Raw genomic sequence first — 12,524 nt, forward strand, 5'->3', positions numbered from 1 at the left:
GTGGTGTTGGTTTAATGTTGATGCCCTTTGCTGTACAAAATCTCTGCATCATGAGGTCTGGCTTATATTAACTATTGGTAGGCTTTAGTGCTGTGCTGTCAATCTTCTGTTGAGAGAGGCTTGTGCCTGGATATTCCAGTCTATTCCGCACTTTCTAATCTTATAGATTAAGACCCTGGTCATAGATGTTTTGGGGGATGGGTTTTGTGCACGTTGGCAGATATGTATCTATTTTCTTTCTTCTGCACAGAGTTTTGCAGTTTGTCCAGCTCCATTTGCTAAAGATACTCTCTTTTTTCCTAGCATGTATTTTTGGCATCTGGTGTCTGTAGATTAGTGGGCTTATATTCAGGACTTAGATTCATTTTCATTATTAAGTTGTCTGTTAGTATGCCAATCCTGTGATTTATTTGTTCGTTTGTTTTTGTCTTTGTTTTTTTTTTTGTTTTTAAAATTACTATAGCCATGTAACTCCCTTTGAAATTTGGAATGGTGAGACCTCCAGTGGTTCTTTTATTATTCGGGATTGTTTTGGATATTCTAGGTTTTATGAAGTTTAAGATTGCCTTTTCCATTTCTGTAAAGAATTGTGCTGGGATTTTGATGGGGATGGCATTGAGTTTGAGGACTGCTCTGGTTAGATGGCCCTTTACACAATATCAACTCTTCAGATCCTCAAATGTGAAAGACCATTCAAAGTCTTCTGATATATTGTTCAATTTAAAGTTTTTATTGAACAAGTATTCACTTGTTTGGTTAGTTTTCCCAAGATACTTTTAAGACTATGTTGACAGGTACTGTTTCTTTGCTTCATTGGTACCTAGGAAGGCTACCGATTTTCTGTTTGATAATTTTGTATACTGCTTACATTCTGGAAATGTTTATTATTTGTACGAGTTTTATGGTGGAGTCTTTAGTCTTCTTCCTTTCCTGTTTGTATCCTCTTTATCTCCTTCAGTTGCCTTATTGCTCTAGCTCAAATTTCAATTGCTCTATTGAACAGGTGTGGAAACTGGACATCCTTGTTTTGTTCCTGATTTTGGTAGAAATGTTTTGAGTTCATCTTCATTTTAGTTGATGTTAGTTGTGGGACTTTTTTCTTATGAATAGGTACGTTCCCTTCATGCCTACTCCCTCCAGGACATTTATCATGAAGAGATGTTAGATTTTGTGAAAGAACTTTTCTGTTCCTAATGAGATAGTATGTGGGTTTTGTCTGGCTATGTTGTAAAATATATTCATTGACTTTTATATGTTTAAGCATCCCTACAGCTCTGGGATGAACCCAACTTGATTTGATGTGGTTTTTTTTTTTTTTGATCTGTTATTGAATTCTGTTTGCAAGTATTTAACTTAGAAATTTTGCACTTATGTTTATAAGGTATACTGGAATATAATTTTCTATTTGTGTACATTTTGTCTGTTTTGGATATCAGATTAATGGTCATTTCATAAAAATAATTTAGAAATTTCCCTTCACTTTTGATTTGGGAAAATAGTATAATGAATATTGGTATTATTATTACCAGAAAAGTCTGGTAGAATTCACTGAATCCATCAGGTTCTGGACATTTTTTTTAAATTGGAAGATTTGCAATTATTGCTTCCCTTTCACTGGGGGTTGTGAGTCTTTTTAAGTTATGTATTTTATCTTGATTTTATATTGGTATCCATATTTATCAAGAAATTTATCCATGTCTTTTGCATTTCATAGTTTGGTGGAGTACAGATTTTTCAAAATTATATCTTCACAATTCTTTAAATTTCCTCAGGGTGTGTTGTAATCTCCCCTTTATCATCTCTAATTTTATTAATTTGTATCTTTTTTCTCTCCTTAGGTTAATTTGACTAAAAGTTTCACAATATTGTTAATTTTTTAAATAGTTGACTTTTCATTTCATTGATTTGATACAATTTCTTGTTCTTGTTGTATTTCAAGTAGCTTGATTTCAGCTCTGAGTTTGATTATTTCTTCTAGTCTACTCTTCTTGAATATTATTTCTTCTTGTTTTTTTCTAGAGCTTTCAAGTCAATCATTTAGGTATCACTGTACTTTTATGTGTATGTAAAATAATGACTTTTGTGTAGAAAAATCTGTGCTATGAATTTGCCCTCATAAAACTACCTACATGGTATACCATAAATTTGGGTATGGTATGCTTTCATTTTCTTTCTATTCTAAATAATAATAATAGTAATGATAATAATAACAGCAACAATAATAATAATAATCCTTCTTAATATCTTTCCTGACCAAATTTAATTCGATAGTGAGATGTGAGATTTTAGCTTCCATGTGTTTTTCTACTTTCTGCTGTTTCTGTTTTTGATGATATTCAGCATTAATCCATGGAGATTGCTAGGGTGGAAGATGCTATTTCAATTTTCATATATCTGCTGAGACTTGTTTTGTATCCTAATGTGTGGTAAATTTTGATGGAAGGTCCATGGATGCTGAGAAGAAAAAAATGTTTTTAGTATTCGGGTGGAATGTTGTGTAGATGTCTGTTAGGCCTAGTTGACTTAGGACATTATTTAACTCCAGTGTTTTTCTGTATAGATTTTGTCTAAATGAACTGTCTATTGGTGGGGTGGAGAACTGAAGGCACACACTATCATTGCATAAGGGTTAATATCTGATATTAACTGTAGTTGTGCTTGCTTTATAAACTTGAGTGACCTTGTGTTTGGTTTATAAATGCTTAGAATTGCAATATCCTCTTGGTGGATTTTTCCTTTAATGAATATGGAGTGTCCTTTCCTATATATTTTGATTATACTTGGTTTGAAGTATATTTTTTTCAATATTAAAATGGCTACACCTGCTTGCTTCTTGATTTCATTTGCTTGTAATATCCTTTCCCATCCATTCACCCTGAGGTGATGGCTGTCCTTGGTGGAGGTTTCTTGAGTGTAGCAAAATCAGGATCCTATTTTCTAATCAATTCTGTTAGTCTGTGTCATTTTATTTGGGGACTAAAGACCATTAACATTGATGTTTATTAATTTATGTTATTTTGTTGTGGTAGTTTGCAATCCCCCTTTTCAATTAATTGTTACGGCCTTATTTATTCCTTGTCTCCTCTTTGATATAGTTAATATTCTCTTCAAACTGAAGCTTACCTTCTAGTACTTTCTGGGCAGACCTTGATTGATATAAAGAAATAATTAAAAATTATTTTTATCATAAATATTTTTCTTTCTCCCTTGATTGCGATTGATAGTTTTCCTGGGTATAGTTGTCTGGACTAGCATATGTTGTCCCTAGAGTTTGTATTAATTTTTCAGAATCTCCATTGAGAAGTAAGGAGTTATTCTATGCATCTTTTATATATGGCCTGGTATGTTTACTTGTAGCTTTTCATATTCTTTCCACACTCTGTTTCAATTATTATGTGTCATGGGAACTTATTTTCTTGTCCAATTTGATGTTTGTTATGCCTTTTATACCTTTATAGGCATCTTTCTTTAGGTTTATAAAATTTTCTTCTTTGATTTTGTTAGGAATATTTTCTGTGCATTTCTCCTGGGTTTACTTTCTTTCCACTATACTTACTTGTATGTTTTGTCTTTGCATAGTATCCCAAGATTCTTTGGTTATTTTTTTATATTTATTTTTTGACTGCCCTACCAATTTCTTCTGTCTTTAAGACATGAAATTCTCTCTTCCACACCCCTCAATCTGATGTTGAGACTAATCTTTCTGATGTTTGATTTCCTTGGTTTTTTGTTTATTTTGAGTTTTACATTTGGCTCTTCTTTAGTATCCTGTTTTGCTACGTTCTACTGTTTATCTCATTAGGATTTCCTTATTTAACCCCACTCTTAGTGTTTTCATACTCTTCATTGAGCATGTTGGAGGATGAACATATTGAACATATTCTTAATCACTATTTTAATGTCCTTATCTTATTGTTTATTTAAATTGGTTTTCTTGGAGGCACATTGCAATAGAACTTCTGGCTTCTAAGTTATATAAGATGTTACTAATTGTATTATTACACTGAAATTTAGGCAGTTGTAGTTAGGACATTTACAGTATTTCTTGGTGTAACTATATGGTCTCACAGTTGTTGAGTGGGTACTTGGTTCTTTAATTGCTATTTCCCAAATCTGACAAGTTGTGGACCAGAGGAATGCTGCTTGGTTTTCAGTCTTTGGATCACTCTGGGTTGTTGGATCACTCGGGGTTTTATGGTTCAGTCTGACTACTCCCAGATCTCTGGCGTTCTCATTAGTGGGGATTGGAGTCTGGCTCTACAACGGGTTGCAGAGGCAATTGTAGGGGTACCCCAGGTCCAGCCACAGAAGGCAGAGAATCCAAAGGAAATAGAGATGGGATGGAAAGATTACGTAAAGTGTGCAGCAGCTGCTAGCCTCCTGTGACGCTAGGAAGAACAGAATGGATAAAGGGCAAGAGAACATTGCTAACCAACCTAGACTACCTTGGCCCCAATCAAGCAAAGCTTTGGAATCCTTGGTAGAGAGCAGTTCTGTGAGTCAGTGAGGAGTCACAAAGGAGTAGAGATGGGCAAATAGTGGTAGCTAAGGAGGGGAGTGAGGAAGAACTAGCAGACATATAGTCCATATCATGGAACCAAATTTCAGGGGATGGAGGGATTCCCTGCTTTTGTTTAAGAAAAAAATATAACATTTTGTGGGTTTTTTCCAATTTGGTACACTATCTTTGAAAAAATTTAAGCTTTTCATGCAAGTTTGTTGTAACTAAAAACACCTAAGTTTGGAAGTTTATCTTGTTATTGACTTCACTAGAAGGTACTTAATGATGGTCAAGATGTGCAGAATACTTGCTGTCAAGGGGCACTACATCCATCTGGTGTCTTTGTGAATATTAAAAGTTCATGGAAAATGGAGAGAGAAAATGCAGGTGGTCATTGATTTTAATTAATGTAGCTGTCATTATTAATAATGAAAAGACAGATCTTTAATTAATACTATCAAACAAGGCTTTTCTAGACTGGTTTTCTAACTAAATGTACCTGCCTGAATATAGATAACTAACTTCCTGTTGATTGGGTGAGACATGGACTGTCTCCTTCTAGTCAGATGTGGCATAGACTAGCCTTCCTTTTCAAGTAAGGCACAGAATGTCCTTCTTAGTCAAGTTTAAACAGTCTAGCCCTTCCTTGCTAGCCCTACTGTAAAAGATACACAGGGTAGTGTTTCTTGTCAGAGTAGATACTGTCTGGCCTGGCTTTGTTAAAGACAGTACAGACTAAATCTCCTGCTGAGAAAGGCTACTTAACTTGCTTAAATTAGGTGCATACTAGCCCCTCTGTTCAGAAGAGGTATAGGTTGTTTTTATGGTTATCTTTGATGTAGGCTAGCCTTCCTAACCAGCCTCTGTATGCATACTCCGTACGAAGCTGCTGGTCCTTCCTGCTTTTATTGGCCCCATTAGTTCATGGCAGATTCTTGACAAGCAGTGAACACATGGTGGGATTATCTTCAGAGAGGGTGTTTGCCAGGATATACATTTTCGGAATCCCACTGGAGGTTTTGTTAGTTTAACAGTCAGGGGGATTATAATTTTGTGGACTAACCTTTGGATAAGCTTTGCTTCTAAGAGTTATACCAGTAACAGCTGTGCTATGCTGACTCTGCTTATTCACTAATAAGAAATAACTATTTGCCAGAATGACAGGACGGGGGCAGTGACAGCCCTTGACATTTCTATGAGAAGTAAACTGCATCCAACCCTTGGCCTCACTGCATGTGAATCCCCGGAGCTGCCTGCTGCCTGCGGGTGTTCTGCGTTCCTTGGACTTTCATATTTTATATCTAACCCTTGCTTTTACTACATGTGAATCTCCAGTGCTGCCCACTGCCTGCATGTGCTCTGAGCTCCCTGGACTTCTGTGTACCTTCCCTCTTACTATTTTAAGCTCACACTTAATTCACAAGTGGAAACTTGGAGGAAGTTCCAATTGGAACTGCATTCATTTTTTTCTTTCTTCCTTTCTTTCTTTCTTCCTTCCTTTCTTCCTTCCTTTCTTTCTTTCTTTCTTTCTTTCTTTCTTTCTTTCTTTCCTTAATGAACAAGCTTTTAAGACTTCTTCCCCAGAAGTTTGGTGCTGCTGCACCTCCAGTCATCCCTAAAGTGCTCATGGTCTGTGAGCCACCTGAAACCAGGTTCAAACATGGTTTTGACCCTGTCAACTGTTATGGACCATAGGCAGCCATGTGGACATTTCTGAAATTAGAGTGTGTGGACTGTGGAGCAGCTGTCCTCTAGTAGTGTAAAGAGAGAAGTAAGGGCAGCCTTGGAAACTGTCATTTCAGATCTGATATGTAGACAAACTGAAGGAGATAGAATGGTAGACTGGATAATAGATATGCAGATGATAGATTTATAGATAGATTCTATAGGTATGCAGATGATAGACATATAGATTGTAGACACATTGATAGATGGTAGAAATATAGAGGGACTCCTGAGAGACACAGCCAGAATAAGGCAAATACATAGGCAAATGCCAGCAGCAAACCACTGAACTGACAATGGGATCCCCGTTGAAGGAATCAGAGAAAGGACTGAAAGAGCTGAAGGGGCTTGAAACTCCATATGAACAACAATGCCAACCAACCAGAGCTTCCAGGGACTAAGCCACTACCCGAAGACTATACATGGACTGACCCTGGACTCTGACCTCATAGGTAGCAATGAATAGCCCAGTAAGAGCACCAGGGGAAGGGGAAGCCCTGGGTCCTGCCAAGACTGAACCCCCAGTGAATGCGATTGTTGTGGGGAGGGCGGTAATGGGAGGAGAATGGGGAGGGGAACAACCATATAGAAGGGGAGGAGGAGGGGCTAGGGGATGTTTACCTGGAAACCGGGAAAAGGAATAACCATTAAATGTAAATAAGAAATATCCAATTTAATAAAGATGTTGAAAAAAAAGAAATATAGAGGGAAAGATGATAGATAGGCAGATGATAGATACAGAGATGGATTGTAGATTTATAAATAGGGGATAGATAATAGAAAAACTGACTGATAGACAGGTCTATAGATAGATAAGTGAGTGATACATGTTAGAAAAATAGGGAGATAGGTGATAGATGTTAGACAGAAGATTAACATACACATAGACGATAGATGGAAAGATGATAGGTAAATGTACTGATAGATGAGAGGTAGATTGTAGGTAGATAATATAAATATATCAACTATTTATATTTTATCCATATATGTATATGTATTCATATGTGTGCATGTACAAAGTATGTATATAGAATGTGTATCTATATCACTATGTATGTACAATCTTGACACATACAGGTAATATAATTATAAATTGAGACAAAAGGTGGACACACAGAGATGGAAAAGGTGCTGATTCTTTGCTTGTTAGGATATGGGTTGGAAAAGGGAAGTCAGAGAGGCACTAGCAGGGTGACACCTATAACAATGTAAGTTATATTTGCAATATAACAATATAAGGTGAACAAGCTAAGACCCAGGTGTGTCATGTGTGTGTGTGTGTGTGTGTGTGTGTGTCTGTGTCTGTGTCTGTGTCTGTGTGTGTCTGTGTGTGTGTACCTTTTCATGTTTGAAGACCTTCACAGATGTAGGTAAAAAACAATTATCCTTAGGAGAGTGCTTGCTGTCCTGTGGCCTCTGCCTGAAGCCTGTGTATACCATGGAAGACACAGGAACACTACTACTTACTGGACCAGCTAGGAAACAGTAGTTTGAGTGGCTCAAGATATATGGCCACCATCCCAAGGGCCCCCTGTTACTAAAGAAGGCTTAACTGTACCTGCAATGGCCGGGTGTGGTGTTATGACACAAAGAAGAGCTGCAGATACCCAGACTGCAATGCCGGGTGGCAAAGTCCTTTCCACCTTAGGACGTAAATGATGCCAGCTGTGACATCCTGCCTATGATAAAACTTCCCCTGGCACAAGAGAGAGTTCCTACCAGTCTTTGACTTAAGAAATATTTGTGAAAAAAATAAAGGACCCATGTCACATTCTTAAAGTGATGAAAGAGGGCACTTCATCCAATGAGCAAAAATAAAACATGTCCCAAGAATATGCATTCTTATTAGCACTGTCTAAGGAACAAATGTCAGTGAATTTGAAATCCAGGGACATTCTGGATTTTTCAAAGTCAGCCTTGAAGTATTAGTTATATAAGTTGATTGCAGACGTATTTATTTGTTGATAATTGTTCTGAAACCACTACATTTGTAGCATCAGTTATCATGGGAAGGAAAGGTCCGATTTTTTTCTGGCAAAACCTCTGGACTTTGGAGACAGGGAGTCAAGTACCAGGACCTTATGTGACATAGGTGCTATAGGTATGTCACTGACTTGGTTGGAGCTCAGGCTGTGACAATGTCTATTCCTGTGATGATGTAGGTCCCAGATGAAGATTCGGGGGAAGGGATTCTGAGCTCACTCTCCAGGGAGTGAGCTGAAATATGAGATTGATCACAACCATTCTCTACTTTAGCCTCTTGAAGATCTTTACAGGGATAAGGGCCGAAGAGCCAAAGGACCAAAGTCCAAAGGCCCACTGTTTCTGTCCCATCTTCTCCCATTGCTTAGGGAAGAGGATCAACTCCTCCCAAGTCTTAAGTGTTGTTTCTTTACATTCTCTCTTAGGCTATGGAGAGTAAGCATGTCTTCACTCTCCCAAACCATCTTTTATGCTTGCCCTATCCTACACTGTACAGTAGAAGCAAATACTGGTATTCAGAGAAGTTTGATTATCTTCTTTCAAATCTCAGGCTGAGGTAGTCTCTTCTCTCATTTCTCACAAGATGCGTACAGGAACAATCTACTCTCTGCATCAGCTGCACCCCATGACAACCCTTCGAGCTCCTTAAATACTCTGGTTTAATGAGATGAAGATGCCTAGTCTTTCCTCCTCAGATTCATGCCTTAGAATCAGGACATATATGGGTGGGCAGTTACTCGAAATAAGAGGACAGCAGTCACAGGTGACACTGATGTTCAGTAGCTTACAGTGTGGGCCATAGGAAAGCAGCCACTTAGAAATCATCATTGAAATATGTAGTATGTATGAGTCCCATAAAAAAGTAAGAACCTGTGATGTCAGCAGTGTGCTCATCAGAAGCACCGCCCACTGGCCGAAGCAGACATTGGTAACTCCGTGTATCCATTGAGTAGTACAGAGCAGGTGCTGAAAGTTGTTGAGCACAAGGGTGGCTCGGTGTACTGGAGAGAAGCCAGTAAATGTCACGCTCTAAGAAGAATTCAAACAGGGAAGTCATGGACAGCACAGAGGGCCTCACACAAGATATTAGGGGATCCAGGTTCTACTGAACAGGACACAAGCATTGTGTGAGAAAGAATGGGACTTTTGGGATCTGGTGAATAGGTCATGGGGGTCTTTCCCACTTGATGTTAAATCTGGCCCCTTTCTCGAGGTATCTCACAGTTTCTGGGCTATTTTTAAAGGAATAACTGGAGGTAGTTCATTTGCTGTCTCCAATGATTTGGTGTGGATTTCACACCCGCTTCTCAACTTGACAGTGACTTTCTAAGGGAGATACTTCTAAATGTACCAACTTATCCCACAGACCTCAGCTCTGAAATCACACCCCCGAGAGATTCTCCCTGTAGGAACAGTGTGTGGACACACAACAGTCAGCAGTCCTGTCTGGTGACAAGGCCTGTGGGTCTTCAGGCTTTTAGAGCACTCTTAACAATGTGGAGCCTTGACTCCCCACACTATGTGTTCAATACCGGGATTTTGTTCTGAGCACAGGTGGCTGCACAGCACAGAGAGATAGGAGCTTGACAGTAGCAGCAGACCAAGGAAGATGGCTGTACTGAGGCTTAGAGAGATACTGATGACAAATGGATGAAAATGATCAACTTAGACACATGGTGCCGCTTTTGATTGTGTCTACCAGTATGGCAGGGAGTGGTATAGAGGATTGGTTAACTAGGTGTGCTCCACCTGCTTCTGCATCCTCCCTGGGAATCTCAGCAATCAGGCTTGCTTTGGTGAAATAGAAATACACACCCAGATGCTTGATGAGCTCAGAAAATCTCGAGCATTTTAGGTCTTCGGTCTTGACATCTAACAAATTGTTTTCTGAAAATATGAATAGATTGAAGGAGAATGGGCCAGAGACCTTCTCTGGGATGAGTGAATTCCAGTATCTTTGTCTTTTTTTCTGTGTCTATTGTTTCTTTTTTCCCTTTTGTTTGTGGGCCTGAGGAGAATCTTTTTATTACATTGTTTGCATATTTACCAAAATTCTCTGACAGAGTATTTTTTTTTATTTTCAAATTACTATTTTGAGATCTAGATTTTTTCCCTAGCCACAAAACACCAAAAATAACATACAAATTTAAAACTATCTTAGAATATTCAGACCAGATATCTGGTCAAAACTGTGGGTGCAAACATTCAAAGGAAGGTCAGTGATATGATATATTGGATAGTCATCAGATGTGCATGATGTGTGAGGGGAGCTCGATCCGTTGTAGAAAGAGAGCCTTTTCATTCCCGAACACCTCCAAACTCCCTGATCATCTCCATTCAGTGTGATGATGATATGATTTGTCTAATACTGTCATCACTTACCTGCAAGCACAGTGTGGCCTGGTCTATGGCAAAGAGTGCTCTATACTGCAGGTTTTCTTTGTGGTGAGTAGCCTTGCTAAATGTGTGGACTTGTCTACTTCATCTATTCTAGTACTCTACCCACAATATTATGAGTGTCTGATACATAACCAGCCTTTACATAGGTCTAGAAGACAGACTCACCGGAAGTCATTAAGTAAACTGTGCTCTTACTTAGAACATGTCTACACAAGGGAAATATATAAAAATATACAACATAGGAGAAATGTAGCCTGGGAAGAGAGGTCAGCCTTCTCACGTGAGAACCAGATTGGCAAAAGGGCAGAATTGCCAGGAGAATGGAGGAGTGTCCTGTGTATGGGTCTGCTTCTGTCCAGATGATGTAGGGAAGAGCCCCCTGAAGGAAGTACTTGATATGATTCAAAAGGCGAGTTCATGAACAAAAACTTCTCTGCAACACTAGTTTTGCATTTTCTTGTTGGTCATGTCTTTCTTGGCCGGCATATATGTGTACCCATGGGTAGTTTGTGATTGAATCACTACAATATAAGTTGGGTGTGATATGCATGAATGCATGTGTACCTATATGTGTGTGGTGTATATACATACATAACAACTATGTATATACACACACATATATATATACATATATATGTGCATATGTGCATATATATGCCAACAGACACAATAGGACAGATCTTTTGACATCAGTGCAAGGTAAAAAGTCCCTTTTCACTATCCTTCTGTTTACTCTATAAGCTTGGCTTGGTTCTTTAAACCCTAAGTTTATAGGAATTTACTTCACTTTCAATATGAGTGACAGAAAATTAGAAATATAGCATTTTACAAGTTCCGTGTGTGACCATATTATTCTAATCAACTCTGGTAAACAGGTCCATGAGCCCTGACACCATGAATCCCCATTGCAAGCCTACAAGAACCCAGCAGGAACCCCACATATTATCCATAGGCTGCTCTCCTCAATCTATAAGTAGTGGCTTTGAACTAATAGGCCTATTAAACTATTTAGTCTCCATAGACAGAACAGATCATTTAAAGTGTGTCCTAGTATCTCTAATAGGTTCTGGCTTCTTAATCATCATGAAAAGGTTTTAACTGCAGAGGGATTTCCCCCACATAATCTCTCTAATGATTTTCTAAAACTGCAAGAAATCTGCCTTCTAGTCAGAAGTGCCCAAACAGAGCAAAACCGAAACCCATTTAGGGTTTCCAGATGCCTTTTAGGAAATGATATCAATATATCGACACTACATTTCTCAAGTTACATAAGCAAAACATGAGTCAGGATTCTGGGTCCATGGAACTCACTTCAGCATGCTCAGCCCCTTGCATCATGTAAAAGGAAGGCCAAACTGAGGGGTGGCTGAATGAAAAATAAGTAATAAGGGCCTTATAAATAGAATCCCAGAATTTATGGCTAAACTATTTGGAGAAAGTGGAACAAATTCGCTTGCTCTATTTTGGCTCAAAGCAGGCCATCTTAAATTGAGCAGTCCCACGAGTCCTACGTTTATTTTTACTTTTAACAGAAGCAGAACCTCGCTGGGGACACGGAATGAACATGAATTTTTCCATTGCTTTAAGTGGCTTAATTTGACATTCTTGAATGAAGCAAGCAGCGATTCTCTCAGTTACACTGAAGGGACATTGGCCTATCGGTTCCTTTTCTCAGTGATATGATCATATATCCATTAAGAATAAATTCTAGACAGGAAGGGATTTATTCAGGCTCACCATTCCAGAGTGTACCCCATTATGATGCAGAAGGCATGACAGCAGGAAGATGAGGTAGCTAATCACATTGCTCCTGAAGTCAGGGAGCACAGAGGGAGGAATGCTGGTATTCAGCCCCTTTGCATTCAGTCTGAGACCCAAGCCCTCAGGATGGAGCTGGTCAGGGTTAGGATGGATC

The 12,524-nt window shown here is 38.6% G+C and overlaps 2 protein-coding genes across 2 annotated transcripts in view; both read left to right on the plus strand.

Moving 5' to 3' along the window:
* Window positions 1-12,524, plus strand: part of Erich1 (glutamate-rich 1) — a gene marked incomplete at its 5' end in the record, with an annotated part of 52,793,804 nt that overhangs the window by 50,440,579 nt on the left and 2,340,701 nt on the right.
* The window catches only part of Csmd1 (CUB and Sushi multiple domains 1), a 1,600,021-nt gene that overhangs the window by 998,090 nt on the left and 589,407 nt on the right, over window positions 1-12,524 (plus strand). The window lies entirely within an intron of this gene.

The sequence above is a fragment of the Rattus norvegicus genome, chromosome 16, assembly GCF_021556685.1.
Source record: "Rattus norvegicus strain SHRSP/BbbUtx chromosome 16, alternate assembly SHRSP_T2T, whole genome shotgun sequence".
Taxonomy (NCBI): domain Eukaryota; kingdom Metazoa; phylum Chordata; class Mammalia; order Rodentia; family Muridae; genus Rattus; species Rattus norvegicus.